At 38.0% G+C, this 16,692-nt stretch overlaps 2 long non-coding RNA genes across 9 annotated transcripts; both read right to left on the reverse strand.

The window, feature by feature from the left end:
- Positions 1-1,457: 1,457 nt before the first annotated feature.
- LOC136237891 (uncharacterized) lies at positions 1,458-8,226 on the reverse strand. Its single transcript, XR_010692637.1, has 2 exons — positions 7,247-8,226; positions 1,458-1,665 (listed from the first exon to the last, which is right to left on the reverse strand). It is a non-coding gene; the product is annotated as an uncharacterized lncRNA (long non-coding RNA).
- Positions 2,640-5,321, reverse strand: LOC136237889 (uncharacterized). Of its 8 annotated transcripts, none has more exons than XR_010692634.1 (7): positions 5,037-5,321; positions 3,914-4,982; positions 3,605-3,667; positions 3,516-3,544; positions 3,335-3,468; positions 2,852-2,916; positions 2,640-2,792 (listed from the first exon to the last, which is right to left on the reverse strand). It is a non-coding gene; the product is annotated as an uncharacterized lncRNA (long non-coding RNA). The 8 variants fall into 8 exon arrangements; XR_010692632.1 differs by having other exon boundaries at positions 3,914-4,731; positions 4,780-5,318; XR_010692631.1 differs by having other exon boundaries at positions 3,914-4,018; positions 4,141-5,311.
- Positions 8,227-16,692: the final 8,466 nt, after the last annotated feature.

The raw sequence follows: 16,692 nt of genomic DNA on the forward strand, positions 1-16,692 counted from the left end.
TACGTAATAACTCACGTGACCATAACGAGGATTGTCGAACGGTTGTTATGCGCGTTGCCAATCCTTTGTAAGTATAGTATCTGTGATGTCAGGGGGGTGTATTATCTATGATGCCAGCATAGACTACTTCGGACTTCGCTAGAGATGGTAAGCAGGGTATACCAACATATATGACAGTAGTTTCGTGAGTTGCTAGATACACTACACTGTAAACCAGAAAGTAAAATACGAGTGGGAGGGGGGGAGAAGGAATGCAAGGTGCTGACCCGTAGTAATATGGTAGATCTGTAGCTGCAGTCAAAGGCTAAGGCTGCTAAGTTTGTGCTACAGTCAAGGATGAAGTCTGAAACCCACAATTGAAAAGTGCTTAATTACTTGAAGTTCCACATTGGGGAAAATTTTGACTGGACAATAGTCTGATGGCAGTTGCAGATATTCCTGTGTCTATGTGACACCCCTGTTAGGAAATGTTCATAGCTTTATAAAGTGTGTATGCTAGAATGCAACCTTGCTTATACAATGGAGCGTAACTACTAACTCACTATTACAATGTGGTCTTTGTATGGGAAGCAGTGACCAAACTGAGGCATATACTTCATGACCTCATTAATAAGACCATCACATTGTATAGTGATTGCACTGTAGGTCCAGAAGGTAGCTAAGATGCACATTAGCAAGACCACGTAATTGTATCCTGGTGGTTCCCGATACAAGGAACTAGGGCTGAAACGATCATGGATTTTTAGTATTCGAGTACTCTCTAGCATTAATGATCGAGTAATCGCGAATGCTTACCATACCTATATTGAAACATATCATATACAGTTTAAAGCTTTTAAGTAACAGCGATGATAAATACGCTGTATTAAAGTACCCAGTAAGTGTTCCTGACAACCAAAATGCTTCAATCAAACTCCACACCGTCACTGCCAGATAACAAATACATCATGTGAGCTCATAAATATTGGATCACATGATCTCAACGAGTACTCCAATACTAATTTTACTATCCGAATTCTAACACTGCTTGAAGAGGGCTGTTTTACCCAAAATTTACTATGTAGTAAACTAATAGGTCTCCCTCAGATTACCGATGCAGTAAACCAGTGTCAGTTTTACCATAATTAAATCAGCAGTAAATTACAGTACAATTATATTGCATATTTACCAAGTGGTAAATCATTGGTTTACTGTTGGAGAAAACCTTCAAGTTATGTGCTGGCAGTTTACCTATAGTAAACCATGGGGTTAGAAAATTTTATTAACTTTATGTTACTATAGTGCTATAATCATTTTATCAGACAGGTCTTGAGCTCCAAAAGGCAAGGCTACAAAACATCTGACACTTACCAATCAAATTATTTTACATGAGTTGTGAGAGTGAATGGATGTCTAAAGCAAGCTTACAAACTTACCGTGTGTCAAATTTGGACATGCCTGAAATTTGGTTGTCACAATAAAATTGTATAACTGTATAATTATACACAAATACACTGTATAATTTTAATTATATGCATCAATTTACAGTATGGACTGTATAATCAAGCTGATAAAGTGTAAATCAGAATGTAATTTACAATTCATAATATGAAATTCTAGTCACAATCAATATGTAAGGTACATGCTTTCTTTCTGTAGAGTAGCTATATCTGAAACGAAGGTCCTCTACATAGAAATAAAATTTGATTAAAAATCTGCTTTTTGTAATACAATCAAGACTCACGGTAGTGAGTCGCGCGGCCAAGAGACTACAAAGCGCACGCCCAATTAAAAGACGCGCGGCCACTACTGTGAGTTATTTACGTGTAGGGCCGGTTTCGCAATATTAGTCCTAGATTATGCAACATCTCTCAATAGGTTTGTATTGCGTTACGTGATAAAAAAATCTTTAGGAGTCGTCATCATCATAGTTTTCTTGCGACCTCGCTAAAATAAAAAAGTAACCATCGCAAAATAAAAAAAATAGGCGTATTTCACTGTATTTCTCTACCTTATGTTACAACTACTGTCACGTTATACCAGTCAACATAGTCGTGTTTGTATAGTCCATCTAGCACTGACATTATCCAATCCTGGTTTGCCTATACGCGTATTTTTTTCAATCAAACCTCTAATCCCTACAATAACTTTTAAAGGACACAAACTCTAATGCCTGATAAACAAGTCGTGGACACAAACTCTAATGCCTGATAAACAAGTTGTGACAGCGTGCTGAACCGTAAGTTCCCTAGGGATGGCGTTTTAAGCAGAAATCTTTTAAATTCCATTTAGTGCCACACCCCATGCGAGCGTTTATAAATCGCCAGTTGTCTTATGGTGTGAAGAACAAAATCACTAGCGAAGGTGCTTTAAGCATACTTTTCAATTCTCTATTTACATGTAATTTTAATAGATTAACCACAAAGGCCGACAAGGTGAATACAAAAGGCAACAAGCCTTTAGGGGTTACCACCTCTATGTAGTTTGTACCATGCCTTTGTGTTGTGGCTTTCATTAAGTATTATGCACACACAAATGGTGCAACAAAATTTTGTAATGGATTGCTCGAATGTGGTTGGTGGTGTTGTGGCTCGAATGTGGTTCGTGGTTTGCCAGTGACCATGTATGAGTTGGGGTTGTTCCACACAACTTACACAATATTCAAATTTCATGATGGCCATGAAAATTTCTTGCCATATGGTAAACATACAACAATGTGTAACAATGTTAATCAACATCACATCAAGACTTGACTAAAAATAGTTCCAACAATAGTGATGATTTCTTGTATGTCAGCATGACGATACTGAGACCTGTAAAAGAATAAGCAGGCACTGAAGTTAACCTTAAATTAAACGCTCATGTAACTGACCTGGAACATCGGTCGCAACACCAAAAACACTTGTTTCGATATCTGATGACACAATCCAACAGGCACTGAATTAAAAGAGAATGTACAAAAAATCAATATGCCGGGCTATATCAATAATAGCATGGATAATCAAAATGAACAAAAATTATATCCCAGGCTAAGTGAATGAATAACATAACTGTTGGGTAAGCATGTCAAACCTGAACATTAAGACATTAGTCAAACAAAAGTACGCTATCACAACTTGGTCATAATACAATGTTTATACCACTGGACTTCACACTGGTTGCCCAAAAATTGTGCCATTCCAGGACAACAGCATAATTATGAAACAAATAGTTACTACAACACAGAAGGCTTACTGTTGCACTATCTACACTGATATACCATAATTTAAAAACATAACAGGTGGGCATTAAATACAATACACTTAACATCTGGGTACTAGGAAAAAATCACTAACATCACAACATGTAAACTGACCTAGAAATTAACACCCTTGATGCCACTCACAGTCTACACTGGATATTTGTTTGAACCCATCAACACTATACCCGATACATCTGAGTAGACTGACCTGCAAATTCACATCACTAGTATACAGTGATAATTGATAACTACAAAAACAATTGCAATAATACAATTCTTCTGTACGTCAACTGACCTGAAATTCATAACACTCGATACCGAGACCTATAAAAGAATAAGCAGGCACTGAAGTCAACCTTAAATTAAACACACATGCAAACTGACCTGGAACATTGGTCGCAACACCAGACACCTATTTCGATATCTGACGAAACAATCCAGCAGGCACTTAATTAAAAAGAGAATGTGCAAAAAAATCAATATGCCAGGCTGTACCAATAAAGGATGGATAATCAAAATGAACTAAAAAAAATATATCCCATATGCAGGTTAAGTGAGTAACATAACTGTTGGGTAAGCATCTAAACCAGAACATTAGGTCATTGGTCAAACAAAAGTACGCTATCACAAACTGGTCACTGATAATTGATAACTACAGTTGCAATAATACAATTCCTCTGAACGTTAACTGACCTAAAATTCATGACACCTGTATCTTTGTTCTTGCATGGTCTCAACTTACATATGTACCATGATCACATTCAACTGCTAGTGGATAAACCAGTATGACCAGATGGCCTGCAAAAACCAACAAGCAGGTGTTAAATACAATACACCTAGAGCCTGGAATATGAAAAATATTATATAAGCATTATTCCACACTGATATAGTAATAGATTATAGGACGTTGTGGAACTTGCCTAAACGTGTAAACTTGAACATGAGGACAACTGCATAATCTGGACAACTGGAATTGTCCAATACCTGATGAACAAGTTAGTACTAATGACACTCACTTCAACATAGAGATGGGCGGTATACTGAGGTATTTTTACAGTATTAGGAAAAATACCTCGGTATCACTAAATACCTCGGTATCACTAAATACCTTTTATATTGTACACTTTTTAAAAACCTGGGTAAGCTGTGATTTATACCTATACTCACATTGTGCTAGTAGTGAAAGTTATCTTTAAAAGGAACAAATGAAATGACAAACTGTACCACAAAGTAAGGTTTGAATATCTCAAAAAGTAAATTATTGTGTTTGTCTTGCCCACAGCATAAACACATGATTGTGTGGGGCTTGACTTCATGTGTAGCCACCACTAAACCACCAAAAATTTAATTAATGCATTAAATTCGGTATTCGGTATTTTTAGAAAGCCACAACGGTATCTGAAAATACCATTTTAACTACTAATACCTAAATACCTCCCAACCCTACTTCAACATTTTATCCCAGCTGGGTGAATCTCTTGTAACTGAGTAAAAATGTGTTTATTTTCCACCTGCAACCAAAGTTCTACATTTCTGTGGTTGAGTGTACAAAAACTGACCAGGAGAATCAGTACGCCATAGGGGTAATGGTTCCTTTCCTTCTGTTGTGACATTACTTACAGCTGACTGGTAAATGATCATCGATGTCCCCGTGGTCCCCAACAATGACTATATCAATAACTTCACAAGTTGGAATGAATTTCCTTTCACCATGTGGTGGAATGAATTTCCTTTCAGCATCTGGTGGACAGGTCCATAAACCCTATCGCACAAACACGGTGAATCAGTGTTTGGCGATGTGACACGTTGCACAAACTTCACTCTTCGTTTCGTTAGTATCAGTCAAGACCGGCATATATTAGAGTACCTCAGTATTCTTGACTCTTAATTCTTCAAGCGTTACTCAAGCGATGTAGTTTCTCACGAGGGGCTCGAGTTTCTCATTAAAGTCGAGCCGATTAAAGTACGCCTCACCATCTAGTTACATTCTTAAACCATTCAATTTAAAACCACGTATCACGAGTGTCCGCTTAAGGTAATTAGGGACTTTCCACGAGATTTCCCCTAAATAGATCACGTGTTAGTTGTCCATCCGGTGGATTCTGGTGGTATACATGGTTCAACAATGCGGTAAGTGTACTTTAATATAGTATAAGCTGTCAATAAGTTTGTGCACTGCTAAACTAAGTTATTTTTGTGTGATAAGCATGCTTGAGGAAGGGTCTGGGGGATGACACTAATGTTTTGACAGCAGTTGATGATGGCCAGGCAAAGAACTGCGAGAAGAACTACTGTGATAGTGTGATAGTAGGGAAAAATTTCCACCCCTATAGCTCTGCCTAGGGGCATTAACTAGCATTATCTACAGCTACTGTATTATGTTGCCGATATGTACATCTGGGCCAAGAATAAAGGTGAAAGTGGTAGTAAGGCTCAATCCTATTATTCTGCTGAACAGGCAAGGGAGTCTGGGACTCTGGGGGCATGCTCCCTCAGGAAAGTATAAGTACTACAACTTTTTTGTTTTAATTGCTTCATCAAGTATAAAGATTTCAGTCAAAAGGTGGTGATCGAGCTCTGGTCTTATGCACTGGTTGGAGTGGTTGTATCGATACTGCACTGTGACATCCTTGAGGGGTTAGTGCTGGCATTATCCTTCAAAAGGTGACGATCGAGGCTCTGGTCTTGGATCTATACTGTACTGCAACACCCTTGAGGGGTTAGTACCGGCATTGTCCATTGCAATACTGTTCCATCTCCCATATACAAGTCTTGATGGTTGAGTCCTCTATTCCTTTCTCTGCTGCTCTAATCCTGAAGTTGTGACCAAAATATTAAAAAATGGTTATAACATGATAAATGATTATGGTGATAAAAATTACAAATGTATTTATAGCTGTGTAGCAACTGTGAACTAATTAGTCACTTGCAAGTTTAATTAGGTGTCTGAAGCATTTAACATGCACAGATATGAGATATATTCGTCACATGCAGGCAGTAAAGATAGATTTACTCTAATAGAACAGTCATACTAACCGTAAATTCATACTTCCGAATTTACGGTGTTATGAAACAATCATTATTGTGTGTGGATTTTACTGACTCTCCAAGATAATATTCTGCATTAATGTTAATTGCTCATTTCCAAAAAAATTTCCTTTTAAACCAAATGTAGAGTCTATCACTGACAAAAATGAGTGATATCCACCCCAAAAACACCTTCGCTGTAAAAAAGGCGCGCCCAAGAAACTACAAGTACCTGGAACCCAATGTAAAAAAACAAAAACAAAAAACAGCTCAGCTGAAGTGAAAAGTAACTGGTAACTTAAAGAGCTGATATCTGAAGCGGCCAAGAATACAATTACTAAAGTTTAATCCATGCAAGAATACCTTGGCTATAAAACAGGTGTGTACATGAAAGTAACTGGCAACTGAAATGGCTGATATCTGAAGTGGCCAAGAATGAATGGTCATATACAACTAATTCAAAAGTTTAACACTGAACCTTTATAATTCAGCTGTGTTCCATATTCACTCTTGCTGCATCGTAAAATAATTTCTTTTAACTCTAATTGGCTGATAATTTGTCCGCCTTTTTTAATAGTCAGTATAATAGAGCAAAAAAAGGTGGCCAAATTACCAGCCAATTAGAGTTAAAAGAAATTATTTTACGATGCAGCAAGAGTGAATATGGAACACAGCTGAATTATAAAGGTTCAGTGTTAAACTTTTGAATTAGTTGTATATGACCATTCATTCTTGGCCACTTCAGATATCAGCCATTTCAGTTGCCAGTTACTTTCATGTACACACCTGTTTTATAGCCAAAGTATTCTTGCATGGATTAAACTTTAGTAATTGTATTCTTGGCCGCTTCAGATATCAGCTCTTTAAGTTACCAGTTACTTTTCACTTCAGCTGAGCTGTTTTTTGTTTTTGTTTTTTTACATTGGGTTCCAGGTACTTGTAGTTTCTTGGGCGCGCCTTTTTTACAGCGAAGGTGTTTTTGGGGTGGATAATACTTACCAACATGAAATTAAGATACAACAAATGTATCCGACCAGCTTCTGGTCAGCTTCGTGTCCATTAAGGAATCATAGTCAAGTTGCTAGAGTACTGGCCTGATAATCAAAAGGGTCCAGGTTCAATGCCAGGTTCCATTGTTATTGTTTCCTTGAGCACGGAAATTTACTCACATTGCTTCAGTGTATATACCAGCTTTAGGGGACCTAGTGTCTACTGGGGAAGCAGCCTGCCAAGCTGTATCATCAATGGATGCCTGGTATTAACTGGGAACCAGCTATCCTTGTCTTACACAGCAGGAGAAGTCCAGCTGGGATCTTACTCGTTACCGTCATATGGGTTATATACTAGTCCTTCCATGGTATAAGACGACACCTCTCTCTCCTTTAGCTATCTTGTATCCATATCATTTCTCTGTACATAAAGAAATGTCACCAAATTATGTTATATATGAATAAAGAATACCACATATACTCCAATTGTGCTGCACTCTCGAGTGGTACCACAGTTGGGAACCATAAAGAGTTTTATCCTTGCTTTTGAAAATAATATTAATTGTACCACACACCCTCGAGTAATACTGCACTATATGTGACCGTCTCAGCAAAAACCCGACTTGTTTGCACATTAAAATAATTTTTTTATTCACTCAGCAATATCAGCAGTGTCCAAGGAATGGACCACCAACGTTTCAGCCTTCCGTGGTGTGTAATTTTGGAATTATAACGATAGACAGTAGGAAGAGCAGGGTAATCGATATGTACAGCGATTTTACTGAAAATAAACTACAGGCGCTTACATTCGCAGCCATAACTTCCGTTTGGATTAGTCTACAACGTTGTAATTTGGCTTAAAACGTTCACCATAGATCAGTACATCAGCCAAGGTATAGTATTAGCCCTGTAGATACTTGCGCATATGGATATGAAGGCGGTTTGGTAGAAGAAACGATGACAATCTTGTTTACGTTTACCGCATCGTAAACAAACGCACTGACATGACATGCATACCGTTGTAGCTGGAGAAATGAAACAGAGATTTTGGAACTCTCCATGAACAGGCGAATGAGGTGGTATATAGTTTTAATCGATTTGCGTCTTCCTTCTTTGAGTACTGGCCCTATAGAAACTTGCATCGTTTTTATGGTGTAGTATTAGTGTCAAAATAGTACAGTATATTTTGGTAGATACAGTGTGATTTTTTGTGTGGGTGAAGCCAGGTGTTGAAATTATAATGAGTTGCACAATTAATTTTTGATGGATGATGGAATATTTATGAGGGCGGTATAAATAAATTAAAACTGCACATTGATTAATTTCCATAGGGCGATGAATATTTCTGAGGGGGGTATGATTAATTAAAGGGCTGCAAAATTTTTTTTTGGTGAGGTCGATTCAATATTAATTTTGACGAATTTGGTCCTGTGAGTGCAGTAACCGAGGCAGTAACATATCTTGAATGCAAAAAGTAACCAAAGTGGCATGCTGCAGTGATTGCTCTGTTAGAGAGTTTTGTACTGATTGACCAGCACGACCAGCACTCTACATGACATACATGTACCAATAGCAAACATGCATTACAGCTGTATACGTGAACATTCTGCATGGAATATAGCTACATGCATAGTGTACAATGACAGTGTATTGGTATATACCATTTGTCTTTGGTTTCTGCTACTCTACTCTGGTTCTTGAGTTCTGGTCAACCCTTTAAGGGTCATGTTCCAGCTTCAGCTTTCTGTTATTAATATAGATTCTGTTTTATATAAATTTCATTTTGTATATAGCTATAGACCATAACGGGTGTAGTTATATATATATTGATGTAACTGAACCGAGTTATATATCCCCACAACCAATTCAGGTATAGTGTAGTTGCCAATTTATTTAGCATGTAGTTAATGTGTTCCAGTAATACATGTATGGTTAACAAGCATCTTTCTGTTGCTTACTGACCATTTGACAGAATGCCAATGCAGTGAGATCATCTTCAATTAAAAATAGTATAAGTATACTGCTGCAGTGAAATTCACAACTTTGTTGTACTAGTGTGTGGTAAGAAATTTCAATACCCATCAAACACTCTAATAGAGCAGTCATTAAAAATGGTTAATATACTGCACTGCTATATGTATATGTCATACTTCCTTAAACTTACTTGCATGCATGCATATATACTATATGTACTGCTATACAACCTCTTTTGTTCTGCAGGTGACTATATAGAAAGAGATTAAAGCATGAGTGAATTAAAGCACTGTGATTGGCTAATGTTTGGCTGAAGCTAACACACTGACAGTCTGCTGATGGATTATAGACTAAACAATGTGTTTTGCATAGCTATATATATATATATATATATATATACGAGTCATAATCACAAGCATCTTCTTGCTGCTGTATAATTGCTGTTGATTGTGGAGTTTATATTTGTGACCCGGTCTGCGAAAAGGGCTCTTATAGCCTTTCCAATTGCATATATATGGTAACCCATAACTTGACTGGTGAATATGGTACAAGCCTACAATTTAGTCACTCAACAACCCTAACCTGGCAGTAGCTGTGGGTGTAATTACATGGTGATAGCTTTAGTAGATTAGGAGTTATGATTAGCCAAACATGGATAATTGGAAAGGCTATAAGAGCCCTTTTCGCAGACCGGGTCACATTTATATACTATTTATTATAACAGTAGCTATAATGTTATATCAGACTTACAGTTGTGTGTAAAACTTTGCAAATGTACAATTGAATGCAATAGCAGATTCTAGGCTTGCAAACCCTGATTCCTGTATCTTGTACCAAGTTTGCAACTGTTTGCTCATTGTGACCTCCCTACATGGATCAATCACTGAAAACTGTAGCTAACAACAGCAATGTGAGTGATGTCATTATGTAAATAAATTATTATAGCATCATGATCCTTTTTTTAACCCCTATATATGGCATGAATGACCAAAGTTAGGCAGTGATAGCATTATTGAGCATCAAGGGACCTTCAAAGCAGCAGGATATAGGATGATAGATGGTGTCAATAGCAGTGATAGTAATATGAGATGCAACTAGATAGAATTCGTACAAGATTAAAAAGTAGTTTCTTACCGGCTTCATGCTTGAAGTGTCCTATTCTTTTGAGTGAAAAGGAAGGTGCATGGAAATGCTGCATGCATGCATGCATGAGACTTGTCAGTATAGACTATATGCTGAAACCAGTTGCCAGAGTTGGGGGTAACTAGTTACTTTTGTAATTAAGTTACATAACTGATTACTTTTAAAGTAACTAGTAATATAACTAGTTACTTGCTTTGTAACTAGTAACTTGTAACTAGGAGTAATTGTCTGAAAAGTAACTAAGTTACAATAGTAACTAATCACAATAGTTACATTGGAACTATAACTAATGATGCTTTAAAAGTAAAGAGCACTTCAATTTTTGTGCCATATATGCTACAGCCACATTAAGTAGACACATTCTGTGTACTGTTCTCTATGATTCAGCTTGAGTAACAGATGTTGTGAGATGTAGCAATAATTAAAACTAACCTAAAATAGCCACAGAATTGTTATTTTAAGTGCACATATGCATTGCATCCCTAATGATGCATATCTTAGCAAAATTCATGTTACAAAAGCTAAAAACAAGTCATAATTTATACTACGAAAGTAACTAGTAACTACAGTACTTAGTTACCTTTTGAAAAGTAACTGTAACTGTAACTAAGTTACATGGGATAAAAGCAAAGTGTAACTAGTTACTAGTTACTTTTCTGAAGTAACTACCCCAACTCTGCCAGTCACATGGAAAGCCAAACAAGATAAGAACAGCAAGAGCTGTCTTTGCATGCATAATTATACTGTATTGTTTAAAAGTGTATGCACATGTTAGGTAATGAATGAAGCAAGAAAACAACTTAGAAAACTTTCAATGAGTACCACTGAAGTATTGTATAGAGAGTTCTTTGTTGTGACAGCTTTCCTAATGGAAAAATGTGTGCATTGGCCAATCTAGGGGTGATATGGCTTGGGATTTATCAAATAACTATGGTGTCCTATAGCTATATATATTATGATAGCTATATATATAATATATACTGAAAGCTTTTTGCATATAATATACAAATTCAAAATACTCTAATATAGAGTAGTCAGTACAATAAAGACTCATTAATTGTAGATTGATCTACAAGACTGTTTGTCCGTCTGTCGATGTGCATGCTTTCATGAACGTGTGCAGGTTGTGAAGTACAGATAGATAGTGCATCAGCTAGTGAGTCTTTGTTCTATATAATATGAACTAATATAAATCATTAAAACTGTCCAAATCTTGATTACTCTATGATATCATTATATATATATATACATGTACATGGATTTTTTTTTACTATACTGCATGGCATAATAAGTAAATAGATGTATAGCTAATATTATTATTTTTGACCTTGTCATACTGTGGTTAATCCAGAAGGTTTTTCACTATAATAATGCAGTCGAAAGTCATTTTATAAATGCATCATTGGATAGATAGATGCAAATATATATGGATTGTCAGACATGCACTTATGTTCAAGTTACGTATATCCTTGCAGCTATAGTGGTTGACTGTTCTAATAGGGTATATTTCTATTTTCAACAGACTCGATAATACATTAAATGTTTGAAGTCATATTCCTATATGAGTACATTAAAAGTTTCTTAATCCCTTCTACCCGTTCTGTTTGAAGGCAGTGCTTCAATAAAAGCATTGTATATAACTATATATTTGGGTCCTACAGCTGTAGCTTATACTGATATGCCTGCATGGTAAATGTATTTTCAAACATGCACAGAAATTTATTGTGTTACCACGGGCGGATCTAGAGGATTTCTGAGGTTTCCAGGAACTGGTTAAGTCTATTCAAGTAATCAAAATTATATTTTACGTTGATTTTCACAAAAGTTCAGATCGAAATACTCTAATAGAGCAGTCAACCACCCTAATAAAACAGTCACATTCTTTGTATTCCTTGTAAATAGCTAGCTAGCTACTTACTTTACCTGTGCTAACACATTTAAAAATAGTCCAAAATCTTGTATCAGAGTCTTAAAATCTGAAAATTTTTCTGGGGGCATGCCCCAGACCCCCAGAATAGCATCCATATGCTTCAAATATTGTCCCTTTTCCCTTTAGCTTGTACCTGATACTGTGCCAACAGTAGCAAGCACAATTAAGCATGCAGCCTATATTAGTTGATAATAATATACTTTTAAACTGTCAATTTAATAATATACTTTTAAACTGTCAATTAAAAAAAAATTTTTTTGGTGAATATTGTTACCAGTTTCAGTAATTGCCAGCGTACCTCCTAGATTAAATGTACATACAGCAAAAGTTTGGATACCAGTCACCAAAATTCCTGGAGCAACCTTGCTGTCCTGTACAAAATCCCCAATAGCAGCACTGATATATGATAGATAGACTATAGTCAATAGATCAGTATATAGCTTTTGCTTTGTCACAAACATTGATCCTTTGATATGCAGTTGATTATTCTAATAGTATAGTCATTGCGCCAAGTATATTTATATATAGAGAGAGTCACGTCTGACTTGACAATAAATATAGTATACCATAGTATTATATACATGGCTTACATGCCTATAGTGCATGAACATTGCATGCTAGGCAAATCTTGCTGTAACTTTAAATGATTATGACACCAAAGCAATGGTAATGGGTTGCTTATAGCAACCATGAAAGTCTTAAACAGGTAATTTTATTGCATAGCAACAATTGTTATAGGAAGATTGCTGACTTTGGCCTATATGTGCATATATACTCCTCATTACATGCTTAACACAAGGAATTTCTTACCAACACACTACCAACACACACGTGCACGATAATGCTAAATGACAAAACAGCTGTAATAACTTCCTGATGGAAGGCGAGATATTGTATTAACATTGTTACACTATATAGTCGGTAATCTATATTTACGCTAAGAGATAGACTCAAATATAGCAGTCAGGCACAGCTGCATGCATGTATGCATGGGTCATAGAATAGAATTAAGTGTGAAAACATAGCTATGTAATTATGTTAAATTTATGCAAACAATATAATTATAGTCTATGAGTGTAAAGGGCAAAGACAAAAATTAATATATTATATCATCTCCCTCTTATCAGATACTAAGTATACCGAGGGATTACAGGCAATCAAAGCGGTATTATAGCTGTACACTGTGCTATATATGCATGAACAGCAGCAGCCCACTCCCCTCCCCCAGCCGGAAAGCTTATCGCTATGAGTCACATACGGCTACATGGGAGAAAGTTAGAAGATTTCCATAGTAAAGCTATTTTACTGGTTTTCCCAGTCACACAGCCATTAAGGATCAAAATTTAGCATAACAAGGCAGTTGTATAGCTAGCTAAATATACATAATGCATGTATGGAATATGTTCTTGTTTGATCATCATCATGAGTCACTATTATAATAGCTGCTATACGTGTACATGCATGTGTTATTATGGCAACTATAGCTATAACTACGTATGTATACCTTTTGAAATATGCGTGGAAAGGAATTAAGCATTCACATCCATAAATAATGTAAAGTTCGTGTCAGGGTAGCTATAGTTATCGGTTGCAGTATAGTTAATTTGTGAATTATTATTGAAAAGTTCCAAATTTGGAAATAGACAGCGCTATATATAACTATTATTATAGGCTATACGCCGAATACCCCCGCTGTTAGTCTGATCTATATTGCTGGACTTTGTGAGCTGCAATGAATAGGGCTTACAGGAATAGGGAAGGGGGAGGGGAGGAAGATCAGTGTTTCACGGGGACTGACAGACCTGCCAGTGCGGAAGATGCAAGAAGTGTGCTGTTAGCCGCAGTGGACAGGGTGATACAACTTGCCACGAATCAGTCGCCAACTACTAGTAGTACCTCCTCCGATTCGATGAGGCCCCCGGCTATCCGCGACACAGATTTAGCTGCTTCCGCGTCACAGTCCCGATCCAGTGGCGTCTCAACCGGCTTGTCGCGGAGCAGTCACACTCTCGCGGCCAACCATAACCTGAGCAGCCATGATGTGCGTCATGCCCCAGTGCAGGCCCGAGTGGAGTGTGGCAGAGTGCTAATCACCAGCAGAATTCCACGGCTTTGGAACACAGACGCTTGTTTGGTCACACCCGTATACGTCATTCAGCCGTTTGAGCCATTTAAAAGCAACAGTGGTCTGTATGAGTCGCGAAAAGGGAAGTACAAGAGGCAGCGGGCTCCGCGAGGACCAGGAAGGCCGGCAAAAAGCACATGGAAGAAGGAATGTATTTGTCTTAAACACATCCTGAAAACATCGCGACCATCAGCGGAGGAGAGGATGGAATTGGCCAGAGATGGGCTTGGTCTTGGGGAAGTGAACTTTCACCACGACGGTGATGCCGGTCATATCCACAAAGTATTGATGGAGACATTTCCTCAACTGAATTCGTGTGGTGGCTACACTTTGTGCAGGCTGAGTGACAATTCCCACAGTTTGATAGAAATTGATTACCCTGCTAAAGGGCTCAGTGTACCATACCTAAAGGATATTCTAAACCAAGCCAAGTTATATATTCGGCCTTTGCAAAGTGATATATCAGATGCAAAGGTATAAGCACACATCATATGTAGTACCTATACAGCGTATTCATGTATGAAATTACAGGATGACCTGTTGGCTGCTGACAACGAGCCATATGAGCATTGCTGGCAGTGTGACATGTTTTTGCCGATGTCAATTAAAGCTTTCAAAACAGGTCATGGAGTGTGCTGGAGCTGCTAGACAGAAGAGGTATATATAGAGTTAGCACATAATTTTAACTAACATGTACAATATTATAATGTGAGCATGCAGATCTTAGAGCACATGCATGTAATATTTCATGTTCACCAATCTTGATTGTTGGCTGCATGTATGATCCTTTGGTACACTGCATACATGGTAGCTATACCAATGGTGTTTATTAAAGTTGGTATACGGTACATGTTTGCATGGACCTGACATGAGTCCTATACTTTGCTTGCATAGATCTTCTGTAGAAGTTGATGGTCCACTAACAAAGCAGCCCTGCTTGAGTGGCAATTCCAGTTCTTCTTCATCACCGTTAATTCCGGGGCCATGCAAGCTGACTGGCTCTTACCACAAGAAGAAGTGAGCAAATCATGTCATGCAAAGCGTAAAATGTTGCATTTGCTATATTGTGTTGCTGTGTGTGTGTGTGTGTGTGTGTGTGTGTGTGTGTGTGTGTGTGTGTGTGTGTGTGTGTGTGTGTGTGTGTGTGTGTGTGTGTGTGTGTGTGTGTGTGTGTGTGTGTGTGTGTGTGTGTGTGTGTGTGTGTGTGTGTGTGTGTGTGTGTGTGTGTGTGTGTGTGTGTGTGTGTGTGTGTGTGTGTGTGTGTGTGTGTGTGTGTGTGTGTGTGTGTGTGTGTGTGTGTGTGTGTGTGTGTGTGTGTGTGTGTGTGTGTGTGTGTGTGTGTGTGTGTGTGTGTGTGTGTGTGTGTGTGTGTGTGTGTGTGTGTGTGTGTGTGTGTGTGTGTGTGTGTGTGTGTGTGTGTGTGTGTGTGTGTGTGTGTGTGTGTGTGTGTGTGTGTGTGTGTGTGTGTGTGTGTGTGTGTGTGTGTGTGTGTGTGTGTGTGTGTGTGTGTGTGTGTGTGTGTGTGTGTGTGTGTGTGTGTGTGTGTGTGTGTGTGTGTGTGTGTGTGTGTGTGTGTGTGTGTGTGTGTGTGTGTGTGTGTGTGTGTGTGTGTGTGTGTGTGTGTGTGTGTGTGTGTGTGTGTGTGTGTGTGTGTGTGTGTGTGTGTGTGTGTGTGTGTGTGTGTGTGTGTGTGTGTGTGTGTGTGTGTGTGTGTGTGTGTGTGTGTGTGTGTGTGTGTGTGTGTGTGTGTGTGTGTGTGTGTGTGTGTGTGTGTGTGTGTGTGTGTGTGTGTGTGTGTGTGTGTGTGTGTGTGTGTGTGTGATTACTGAATGCATGGGTATAACAAGTATGTGTGTACAGTATCATAGTAATTATGATGATGGCTTAGCTATGCATGTTTGCTACACTACTATGTTAATTAGAGGTGGAGCATTTATACTGGCATCATTGGTATGTTTCACATGCAGATTGCCCAATGCGAGTCAGAGCAGGAGCTCAGAAGACTGCTGGACGACCCTGAATATGACTTTAGGTTTTCCTGTGGTGTGGGTGATCCAGCTAGCTCTGTTTCATTTACGGAAAAGACCAAGATAGTAAAGGGCCTGATTTTGCAATATACTATATTTTCCACAATTGTCGAATTGGAGCAGATGAAACAAGGACTGACGGCACAGAAATTTGATGAGCTGATGAAACGTCACCCAGGCATACTGATGCCAGTTTTTGAAAGTCCAGAGGTCAAGCTAACCAGTGCTCTGATCACTGTTAAAAAGCCTGAGTGCAT

Source organism: Dysidea avara, chromosome 11 (assembly GCF_963678975.1).
Source record: "Dysidea avara chromosome 11, odDysAvar1.4, whole genome shotgun sequence".
NCBI classification, from domain to species: domain Eukaryota; kingdom Metazoa; phylum Porifera; class Demospongiae; order Dictyoceratida; family Dysideidae; genus Dysidea; species Dysidea avara.